We start from the raw sequence: 12,614 nt of genomic DNA on the forward strand, positions 1-12,614 counted from the left end.
ATGTGATATTAAAAAAATACATAAGCCTCCAAAGGACAAACCCATTGCTGTGTTTACTGTGTCCTTCTCCCACACCCGCAGTGACCTCCTGAGATCAGTGCCTGTGTGAGGGCTTGCAGATCCGAGCGCAATCCCAGGAACCCCTCATTCCATCCCCAGAGCTGCCTCTCCAGGAAAGTTGCCACTCTCTCCATGAGTGAGGTTGTGGGCTTGGAGCTAAGGGTCAGCACAATGCTCATGTTCTGCAAGGACTCCTCCATGACAGAGACAATGACACACAGATCCTCGGGGATCTCCGCCACATCTCCATTCTCATCCCACTGGACATCCACCATTGGCTACCTATTGATTCCTCTGGAGGCTCATCATCTCGTTCCGACTCAGGTCCTGGTCTTGGGCACTCCTATGACTACAGGCACCCTGGGTACTCCCTGCATCCACCACCTGCTCAAGTGAGCGTGATGTGCCCTCACCGCTGCGCACTACCAAATGAGCAATGCCTTATTACCCACTGACATGCGCGTGTCTGTGCTGGTGCTTAGTGCTGAGAGAGGATGTGCGGTGGATAAATCTTCCATGGGCATCTGCTCCAGTATCAATGGAGGGCCGTTGACCTTCTGACTGGCTTTGGTGGATGGCTCATCTGAGGGGTGAAAGCAATGGGTCAGAACTATTAGTCATACCACACATACCCATGGTATGCTGGCCAGTGCGATTAGTATCAATTGCATCACAGTGGCTCAGTGATTGGTGCATCACTAAAGTCCTTGTGAGGGATAAAATGCCCGTATATTCATAGAATAGAATCATAGAACCCCTACCGTGCAGAAAGAGGCCATTTGGCCCATCGAATCTGAAACGGACATTTGAAAGAGTATCCTACCCATATCCATTCTCCAATCCACCCCGCCCAATCCCCATACCCTTACCTGCACACGAAGGGCCAATTTAGCATGGCCAATCCACCGAACCCGCATAACTTTAGACTGTGGGAGGAAACCGGAGCACCCGGAGGAAACCCACGCAGACACACGCAGACACAGGGAGGATGTGCAAATTCCACACAGACAGTCACCCAAGGTCAGAATTGAACCTGGGTCCCTGGCGCTATGAGTCAGGGGTACTAACCTCTATGCCACCATGTTGCTCTTTCACTTTCAGCCTGTCCCACTTCCGCCCACTAGGCTCTTACCTTCCTGAGCCTCTCCATGACCTGATAACCTCCTTCCCCACTCGTACTCAAGCAGCAGGGCTCCCAGCTCATGGCTGGTGAGGATTGCCAGTTAGGCACCCACCACCTCAACTCTCAGAGTTGTTATGGCTATGTTGAGCTCCATTGAGTACTCATCTCTCCACCTATAGCACCATACCAAGCTGTCTCCACCCCTCCCCCCACCCACCACTTCACCCCCACAAGGCATGTGGATATTCCCATCCCTTTTGCAGGCCTGACCTTTTGATGGAACCAGGTTTTCAGATTCTCTTTCCATCTTTGACACGCATGAGCAGAGATGCTTTCTGAGACTCCCTAATTTCTACATGTTAGAGTGCAACTGTGGATGGGCACACTTTCCCAGTCCCCCAGACTGGACAATGCCTATTCAGAACTCACCCTTGCCAAGTGCGGAAGATCATTGAACCTCTTGCGGTACTGGATCCACATGCATCAGACAAGGTCATGTCCGTTGGCCTCATCTGCCACCTCTGTGCAGACCTTCTCGGTGAGGTGGGGTGGCCTCCTTCTTCCATCTCTCGGCCTGAGGATGTCCCTCCTGGCTGTCACTGCCTCCACAAGGGTATGCAGTCACCAGTCAGAGAAATGGGGGGGGGGGGGGGGGGTTTGCTTCCCACCTCAAGTTTTCTCATGCCTTGTGTGTCTTCCTGGTGCTGCAGCCACCATGATGGAGGCCTCTCTCTGGCTCTTTTGTTGTCTTCAGTGGCCTCTGACAGCCGCCTTTAAACTTCCCACTCGGCTGCCATTGTACCCGGCACACAATGTACGCACATTCCCACCAGCTTCCTGACCTTCTCCGGATGCATTTCATATTGGCTGCCACTTAAGTGGTCAGCCAGCATAATATTGCATTCCTTAATTAATCTAGGACGGGACCAGGGAAAGTGGCCGGTTCCGGTCCTGCTCACTGTACACGCATGTCATGTATAAAATTCAGGCCTTGTATTCCAGCACAGGATCATCCCGGAACAATGGCACTCTTGAGCTGCTCCCAAAGTCTGCAGCCTAAAGGGTCTGTTAGAGCTCTGCAAGAAACACCCCAAAATTAAGATGAGCCTTCTGCGCTACCCTCAGGATCTTGAAGTCCAAACAGGCTTTGGTGCGTCAGTCTCCATCAGCAGAGTAAATGTCTATATGGGCATGGCCAGACTTGCAGCTGTAGACTTCTTAGGCTTGTAGCTACCCCTAAGTTTTCTAGCTGCAAGAGGAGGAATCAGGCCATGCATTTCCTGTTGCAGGAAATAAATGTAATCTTGGGGCGTCATTTTTGACTTGGATGGGATGGGACTGCAGCACGAATTTGGACCTATGACTCAAAACATAAAAGAGATCAATCCAGTTTACAGTCACTCCCTCCCATTCCAATTATCTTTTCCAATTGAGTGGGCTTAATTAACTCCCAGTGCTATTATGGAAAGGATATAGGAACTAAACGTTATATTCCACAGGATAAGTCATCCTGACAGCGTGCAACTTGGTCCATTGGTATTATACTTCCTACTATCTAACCATAGTGGCATCGGTAATAGTCTCCATTTTGTGACCCAGATCATTTTGCTCTCCTTGGTGCTACAGATGATGAATTACCACATCAGTGGTGGAAGAAAATTTTGCTTTGAACTAACCTAAACCAGGGAATGTAAATGTCATACCACCCTCTCTAAGCTAAGACACATATTTCTTGTATAAGCAACCGCACCACTTAATAAACCAGTATGGTGCTATTCAAAGCTTTCATAGCAAATAAGCAAGCTGTGCTTCAGCACATTGAGCTAGCTGCTGCTGACCACACAGCTGGTGTGCTGTACATTACACAAATGTTTCCACTTGCTTCAATGGAAAATAAGCCCTTGCAAAATGACATGTGTATATTTTTGGTGTTAGACTTCATGTAACCTTCGGTTCCATTTGAATTAGTTTACTCTGTGCTTTCAGTGAAATGAACAGCATCCAGGAGAGAAAAGGTATTCAGATGTTGCCCTCCTATTGAGCCGATAATGTGTCTGATTCTATAACAGAATTAGATTAACATTAGAAGCATCCATCTTCTTTCCCAGTTGACAAAAAAAGAATGCAATTTCCTCCCTATCTCAAGCCCTGCCATTTTTCAAATACAGAAGTTCAAGTAGCTGCAAATGTTCATTGTTGGATTTATTTCCACGGCATGAGACGAATGAAGCAACACATTGTCTCTCTCTCTCTCTCTCTCTTGCTCTACCTTCAAGGACAGCACTAATTATTTGCCTCACAAGGGAATTTTCAGGCCGTATGGTGAAATGAGATAAAATTAAGGTGAAGGGACTTCAGATACTGGTAGGAAGAGATAATCTCAAAAGTGAGGTTAGAATAAAAGGGAATGACGATGAATGTCCTGCCAAGGTTCTTATTCATATTCCAGATTCTTCCGATTTTTGTGTCAAAGGCCTCTTTCCGTGAGTTGGATACAATTATTTCAGAGTTCGTGTGGGAGTGGGGGGGGGGGGGGGGGGGGGGGGGGGGGAAGATGCCAAGGGTAAAGAGGACTCTAGTACAGAGGCACAGGCAGAATGGGGGGATGGTGTTGCCAAACCTGTTACATTATTACTGGGCGGCAAACGTGGAAAAGGTGAGTCGGTGGTGGGAGGGAGATGGGGTAGAACGGTTTAGGATGGAGGAAGAATCTTGTAGGGGGTCCAGCCTGAGGGCTATGGTGACGTCAACTGGCGCCACAGAGCCCAGTTGTGCAGTCCACGGTGAAGGTGTGGAACCAGCCGAGGAGGCATTTTAGGATATCTAGTATAGAGGAACTGAAGGAGAGGGTAGAGCTCCCGAGAGGAAGCGAGTTTAGATAGTTACAGGTAAGGGGCTTTGCACGGAAGGTCTGCAAAGAGTTCCCCAAGCTGCCGAAGTATGTCCTACTGGAGCGTTGCTGCTCCCGGAAGTGGACGGGGAGGGCAGGAACAGAGACATATATAGATGGCTCGGAGAATAGTAGGGCGAGTAGGTACTGAAGAATAAAGAGAAGTGGGAGGGGGAACTGGGAGGGGAGATAAATGGTGGAGTGTGGAGTGAGACGCTACGCAGGGTAAATGCAACCACCTTGTGTGTGAGGATGAGCCTGATACAATTCAAGGTGATACACAGGGTGCATATGAACATAGGACATACAGTGCAGAAGGAGGCCATTCGACCCATCGAGTCTGCACCGACCCACTTAAACCCTCACTTCCACCCTATCCCCATAACCCAATAACCCCTCCTAACCTTTTTGGTCACTAAGGGCAATTTATCATGGCCAATCCACCTAACCTGCACGTCTTTGGACTGTGGGAGGAAACCGGAGCATCCGGAGGAAACCCACGCAGACATGGAGAACGTACAGACTCTGCACAGACAGTGACTCAGCGGGGATTCAAACCTGGGACCCTGGCGCTGTGAAGCCACAGTGCTGTCTACTTGTGCTACTGTGCTGCCCCATGACTCGGGCAAGAATGAGTGGATTCTTCCAGGGAGTGGCAGACGAGTGTAAGAAGTGTGGGCGAGAATCAGCAAACCACATACATATGTTCTCGGACTGTGGAAAGTTGGAGAGATACTGGGCGTGAGTGTTTGAGACACTAACAAAGATTGTGGGGGAAGAGGTCGGGCCAAAACCTGTGTAGGCGATATTTGAGATATCACAGAAGCTGGAGCTGATGGAGGAGAGGAAGTCCGATGTCATGGCCTCCACCTCCCTGGTTGCCCGGCAAAGGACCTTATTGGAATGGTGGTTGAATCGCCGCCGGGGGTGGCTGGCTAGGAAACCTCTATGACTTTCTCCGTTTGGAAAAGATTAAATATGGACTGAGAGGTGCAATGGAGGACTTTGCAGCAAGGTGGGGGCTGTTTGTGGCCATGTTTAAGGACCTGTTCATCGCAGAGAATCCTGCAATATTAACTTGGAAATATAAAATAATAAAAATACCAGATGTTCATATAATTAGTAATTTTCTGTAGCTCTCACTGAGGAAACATATATGTCATTCCCTCTGTGTGGGCTGAAGCAGAATTTGACTGCGGAATATTTATTGGACTGTGGTTATCAGTAATGAATGGAATAGCCACGGAATCAAATTCAGTCAGTCTATATCTGGTCTTGTATGAACTATTTAAAAATATGGAATGTTGTTTTAAGAAAATGATACGTTTAAGTTTGGAGCTGACCTGAAACGACAGCACAGAAAATAAGAATGTAATAGTTTCACATTAAAATTAACTTGAAAAGTTGCCCCTTGGTATCCAGGGATATGCGGGTTCAGTGCAGGGATAAGATGGGAACTCGGTTAGGGTGCTCTTTCAGAGGGTCGGTGCAGACCCAATGGGCTGAATGGCCTCCTTCTGCATTGGAAACATGCGCGGGATTCTCCATTGGCTGATGCCAAAATCGCGAAACGCGATTGGGCAGAGAACAGGTTCCGACATCAAAATCGTGGGGGGCGCCGATTTGACACCAAATCGCAATTCTCCACCATCTCGACAATGACATCATTGCGTTCCGAAACTCAGGCACAGTAAACACCACTTGCATATCATTAGCAAACCTGACCTGGTATTCTCGGGGGATCTCCGCGATGCTCCGCCTCCGATGGGAATTAACTGGGGGTGGCCAGGAGGTGGGCTGTGGTGTCGGGGTGGATGGACATGGAACACCATTACTGCAGCCGGAAAGGCAGCCATGCAGCTGCACACGCCGCTGACAGCCCACTGTAATCTTAGGGCGTTGGTCATATAGGTGTCCCCCCAACCACTCCTTTAGCTGACCTCTGGCCCCAGCCAACCCATTAGCTGTGTGGGCCTGCTCCAGCATAACCAGTGCCATCTTGTTGGCTGGGATAAATGTGTGTGGGGATTTTAACGTGTATTTGCGGCTGCAGTTTGTCAGCCTCCGAACTGTCAATCACGGACCCAGCGAATCCCACACTTATTCATTAGAATCGATTGTGTTCCATGTGGTGCATTGCTCGCCCTTCCACAGTTGCTGCATCGATCTGGGTTCAGCGCCAGCTTTGCTGTCATGAAAGTCCACAAATTCTACGTCAGCATCAACACTTAGTCACAGAAATAGAGAATGCTGCCCATTATCTTCAAAGCTTGCAAACAGACAGTTCCACTCTTGTTCTTAATGTATTTGAATAGTACCATTTGGTTAACATCATTAGTTTAACAAGATAGTTTTTATTTGTATAAAGGTTTTTGTTCTTGTATTTGCATGAGTTGTGTCACATGGCACATATCAAATCATCATTTATTTATGATGGTTTTCACTTTGTTATACGCTCTGTCAGGAAAACAAAGGTTGATCTAAGGGATTTATATTTGTATTGATAAAAAGAAGAAATAAGGTATCATTTTAAGTGGATTTAAGTGGGTTTAATTTAATATTTCTATGTAAGGATGCGTAAACCTATAGTTAGATCCATGCTTAACAAAGGTGTTTGTATGTGTGGGGGTTTTGGTTTCAATTCAAACTGTGCTTCTATCGTGCATAAGAGAAGTTATGGTGTGAAAATCTTGGAAAAACAGGAAGACGTTGCTTCGTAACCAGGGGCCACTTTCTAGAAGGAAGAGATTCTAGAAGGATGCCAGGGCAGTTGGAGATAGAACACTGGGGAGTGAACATCTCTCGGGTGTGATTTACGGGCCTTGTCCTGTCCAACTTGGTGACACGATGAGACCATTGAATCTGACAAGAGGCCTCTTTCGAGATTTACGACGCTCAAAATGCCTCGTGATTGGATCCCCCCCCTTACTGAGTGAGATCCAGATTAGCATATTTCAGTGAGCCATTAGCCTGTAACCCCATAGCCACACCTAACCTTTGGACACTAAGGGACAATTTAGAATGGCCAATCCACCTAACCTGCACATCTTTGGGCCAGGGGAGGAAAACGGAGCACCCGAAGGAAACCCACAAAGACACAGGAAGAACGTGCAAACTCCACTCAGTCATCCAAGATTGGAATTAAACCCAGATCCATGGAACTGTGAGAGCTGAGCTCGTCAGTGCAGAAAAGGATATAAGTGTGGGTTCGACGGAGCATTCCCCACTGAGACCAAAACAAAAGACAAAGTGTTGTTGAATAGCGGGGTCTTTCTCGATGCTGCAGGTGCTGAGAAACACCCCACTAAACGTGCCTGAAATGTGGCTCTGTTTTTGTCCTGTTGAATCGCACCCCTCACATCTGCCAGAAGAAAAGTGGGACAGGGCAATGGGGCTGCAAAAGGCAGACTTCCCAAAGAATAAAATAAATTCCAGACAGACAAGTAACTGGGACAGAAAGAATGTCTTGGAAGACTGAAGTTAGGGCGGCTTGGAGGCAGGGTGTTTAGCTCTGCTACCCGTGGCGCTGTGGACCCGGGTTTGGTACCGGCCCTGGGTCACTGTCCGTGTGGAGTTTGCACATTCTTCCCGTGTCTGCGTGGGATTCAGCCCACAACCCAAACATGTGCAGGGTAGGTGAATTGGCCATGCAAAATTGCCCCTTAATTGGAAAGAATTATTACTCTAAATTTAAAAAAAAGTAAGACTGAAGTTAAGGGAACAGAGAACAAGAGGTGAACAAGGAACTGCTCAGGAGAATTTAAGACAAAAGTAGATAAGGTGTTCTAAGTTAGAGAGATAGCTGCAGTAATCAACATCACAGAAACAGATTATGTGGGCATGACTACCTTTCTGTTTGTGGGAGTTTGCTGCGCATAAAATTGCGTACTGTGTTTTCTACATTACAAACGTTGCACAATTTTAAAGTACTTAATTGGCTGTAAAGCGCTTTGATATGCCGAGTGGACATGGAAAGCACAAGAAATACAGGTCTTTCCTTCGTTTCTGCACTATAATTCCTCCATTACAGATGCTGGAATTTGAATTAAATTAATATCCGGAATTAAAATTCGAATGATGACCATGAAACCATTATCAATTGAGGTAAAAACCCATCTGATACACTAATTTCCTTTTGGGAAGGAAATCTGTCCTCCTTACCTTGTCTGGCCTACATGTGACTCCAGACTCACAGCAATGTGGTTGACTCTTAAATCCCCTCAGGGTTGGGCAACAAATGCTGGCCCAGCCAGCGACGCCCACATCCCATGGACGATTAAAGAAAAACAAAATTCCAGTTTTACTGCTTTCTACTATGCCAGATGGAGATACGCTCAAACAGCATCAAGGGTGCTGAATACCTCAGGAGTTCTACCTGCTCTAAGAATTTCTAACTTGTTCACAAGGGGCAGAAGCTCCACCCATTAAAGCCAAAAATATCAACAGGAGGGGCAGAGTCAGAGGGTGAAGCCTCATGCTGGATTTTCCCATTTTAGTGGTACAGGTGAGATCTGGCTTATCTGTAGTGGGCCGAGTTTCGAGATGCTTGCAACTAATGTGAGAGACACATCGTGATGGTACCTGTGCCCACCTACTCCATGCTAATTGGATGTCCACCAATGACTCAGAAGGAGACAATATTGGAGGGAAACAATGGTCACAATCCTGAAATAACCATCAGGATTGTGACCCAAGCATTTTCACACCTAGGTTTTTAATAATATAGATAATACGTTTCTGGGTATTCAATGTGAAAGCTGGTTATTGTACTGATATTGGTGTTTAACTTACCTGAATTCAAAATGCCTCCTCAAAATTACGACAATTACCCTCTGTTGCGAATTGGAGAAGATCCCTACTGTAAAATGTTTTTCTAGCAAAATAATCATTTTAGGGAAAACATTTAAATCTCAGGGTGTGGGGTGAGGTAGGGTTAAATGTTGGGATCACATGCTTTGTAATTCTCTAATCTTCATTGATGCAACTCAATGAATGGCAGATAAGGGGCGAAATTCTCCGACCCCACGCAGGGTCGGAGAATCGGCCGGCAGCGGCGTTATTCCCGCTCCCGCAGGGTTTTTAATTCTCTGACCGGCCAAAAACCGGCGCTGTGCAAATCCCGCCGGCAGCCTCTGAAAACAGCTGGCGCCGGCGGGATTTCATTTTTTTTTTAGTTTCCACAAATCTCCGGCCCGGATAGGCCGAAGTCCCGCCGACGTGGCCACGGGTCACGTCGGCGAAAATCACAGTTGCTTTAAAACGGCGTCAACCATTGAAGATGGTTGACGCCGTTCAGTGTCGGGGGGGGGGGGGGGCGGGGGGGGGGGGGGGGTGGGTTGCGGCATGGGGGGGGTTGCGGCATCGGGGGGGTGTTTGCGCCATCGGGGGGGGGTTGCGGCATCGGGGGGGGTTGCGGCATGGGGGGTGGGTGGTTTGCGGCATCGGGGGGGGTTTGGGGGCAGCGGCGTGCAGAGAGGGGGGGCGCACGATTGCCCGGGGGCCAACGCGCCGTCGCCCCCCCCTCTGTACGCCGCTGCCCCTACCCCAACCACCCCCCCCCTCACCACCTCTACCCTCCCTCCAACGCCCCTACCCCCGCTCCCCACCACCCCTACCCCCCTCCCCACCACCCCTACCCCCCTCCAATGCCGCCCCACCCATCTCTCGCAACGCCGCAACCCCCCAGCCTCAAACGCCGCAACACCCCCTCATCGCCGCAACCCCCCCCTCTCAACGCCGGGTCCCCCCCTCTCAACACCGGGTCCCCCCCCTCTCAACGCCGGGTCCCCCCCCCCCTCAACGCCGTACCCACACCCCGTCCCCCTCCCTCTGAAGGCCGTACCCACACCCCCCCCTCTCTCCTCCTCCCCCCTTCCTTCCTCCTCCCCCTTCCTTCCTCCCCCCGCCCTCCTTCGTCCTCCCCCCCTTCCTTCCTCCTCCCCCCTTCCTTCCTCCTCCCCCCCTTCCTTCCTCCTCCCCCCTTCCTTCCTCCTCCCCCCTTCCTTCCTCCTCCCCCCTTCCTTCCTCCCCCCTCCTTCCTCCTCCCCCCCTCCTTCCTCCTCCCCCCTTCCTTCCTCCTCCCCCCCCTTCCTTCCTCCTGTAGGGGGGGGGGTGCGGCGTTAGTGGGGGGGGGGTGCGGCGTTGGAGTGGGGTAGGGGTGGTGAAGGGGGTAGGGGTGGTGAGGGGAGGGGGTTGGGGTAGGGGCAGCAGCGTGCAGAGGGGGGGGCGACGGTGCGTTGGCCCCGGGCATCCGTCACCCCCCTCCTCTGCACGCCGCTGCCCCTACCCCAACCCCCCCTCACCACCCCTACCCCCTTCACCACCCCTACCCCCCTCCAACGCCGCCCCCCTCCAACGCCGCCCCCCCTCTCTCAACTCAACACCGCAACCCCCCCCAACTCAACGCCGCAAACCCCCCCCTCAACTCAATGCCACAAACCCCCCCCTCAACTCAACGCCGCAAACCCCCCCCCCTCAACTCAACGCTGCAAACCCCCCCCCCCTCAACTCAACACCGCAAACCCCTCCCCCCCTCTCCTCTCAACTCAACGCCGCAAACCCCCCAACGCCGGGTTCGTCTCTCTCCTCCTCCCCCCCCAAATGCCGGTCTGTCTCCCTCCTCCTCCCCCCCCCCCCCAAATGCCGGGTCTGTCTCTCCTCCTCTTCCCCCCCCCCCCCAAATGCCGGTCTGTCTCTCTCCTCCTCCTCCCTCCCCCCCCCAAAATGCCGGGTCTGTCTCTCTCCTCCCCCCCCCCCCAAATGCCGGTCTGTCTCTCTCCTCCCCCCCCTCCCCCCCCTCCCCCCCCCCCCCCTCCCCCCCCTCTCCCCCTCCCCTCCCCCCCTCTCCCCCCTCCCCCCCTCCCCCCTCCCCCCACACTCCCCCCTCCCCCCTCCCCCCCTCCCCACCATCCCCCTCCACCCCCCCCCTCCCCCCCTCCTCCCCCTCCCCCCTCCCCCCCCTCCCCCCCTCCCCCCCCCCTCCAAAATGCCGGTCTCACCACTTCCGCAGCTGGTGAAACTGACGCGTATCGCGTCAGTCAGCTGCTGGCCCCTCCGGGAACGGAGAATAGCGGCCTAAAAGAAGGCCCCGACGCCGGAGTCATCTACAACACCGATTTTTCCTCGCCTGGAAATCGGCGTTACGACGGTCTGCAGAGAATTTCGCCCCAGGTAACTACCTTGATCAGATTTAATTCGCATTATTCGCTGAGGTATCAAAAACAGAAAAGGGGGACAGAAACACAAGATATTGCTTACAAACATAATCTCAGGCCCACGGAAATAAATGTGTCAGGTATGCTGTATTTCCTGTATAAAGGGCTGGCTCTGAAATTAGTCTGGTTTGTTGGCACCTTGGAGCCAGTGGTGATGGGTAAATGTGATTGTGGATCTGATGATTGTCTTGTACCCACACTGATGAAGTGCAGTACTCTGCCCTGGTGTCCAGATCAGTTAATGTCTGTGTTTTTGATGTTCTTCTTTTTGGGTGTGACATAACAACCAGTCATTCTTAGACGCACAACATATGTGGCGTAGCTATAAAATCACCTGGTATTCATCAAACATCTGTTTTCAATTTCAGATCCCTGAAGGTACCAGTGTTGTTACATTGGCCTTGTTTTAGTAGCTGTTTGTCAAATTCAATTTAGAGAACACTTCATCACAAATTTGGGTGTAAAATCTCGAGGAAAATACTCTGGTACAATAATTTGGAAGTCAAAAGAAATTGCAAATGTTTTCATATGTGTCCTCTCCCTACTGTTTGCAAGGATTTCAGCTGTAGCCTGGGTTATTTTGTTGCCAGAATTGTCAGAATTGCAGGAATTATGATGACTTAGCTCTCATTTAAAGGACTTGGGTAGGTTACTCCGCATAATTTAAGTAATATCCTGTATGGTTTTCATATGTGAAAGGGAGAATTCAGTCACCTGTAGGGATGGGAAACCAGACGTGCAGCAGCTCTTTTAATGTAAAGAGAGGCAGCATCTTTTTTATTTCAGAGACTGACTAATGGACAGTTTGCCTGGATGAGTTCCCAGAACTGCTCCCTTAAGTGAAGAGACGTGTTTATTGGAGGAAGTAATTCTGGTCATTTCTGATGCAGAAGCAAGTTTTACCAATATCCCCAGTGTACATAGAAGAGATGCCCAATCTTGTGAATGTTGCCTTCTCAGCGCAATGCTAATAGGAGGAAAGAAGTTCTCTCGAGTGCCAAGGCAGGACAGACTAAAGAATGCCCAGGAAAAATAAGTGGATTTCAATGCAGTAACTCAACCTACATGCAGCTTGTCATTTCTATTAGATTCTTGAAGTTGTACATCCTCCTTTCTTTCACAGAGCTTTGATGTGCTTTCTCGCTATCTCACTGGTCTTATGGCCCAATACATACTGCCCCTTCCTCTGCACCCAAAGCTTCAGATTTTAGTCCCACTCCAGGACTTGTTGGTCATGGAAGGAACGCTCAAGAGGTGGTTCAACAGTTTGCTCGTACTTTCAAAACTTCCCCAATACTCCCCAAGGAGGTGTGTGTGAAGATATAAA

The sequence above is a fragment of the Scyliorhinus canicula genome, chromosome 6 (genome assembly GCF_902713615.1).
Source record: "Scyliorhinus canicula chromosome 6, sScyCan1.1, whole genome shotgun sequence".
Lineage (NCBI taxonomy): Eukaryota > Metazoa > Chordata > Chondrichthyes > Carcharhiniformes > Scyliorhinidae > Scyliorhinus > Scyliorhinus canicula.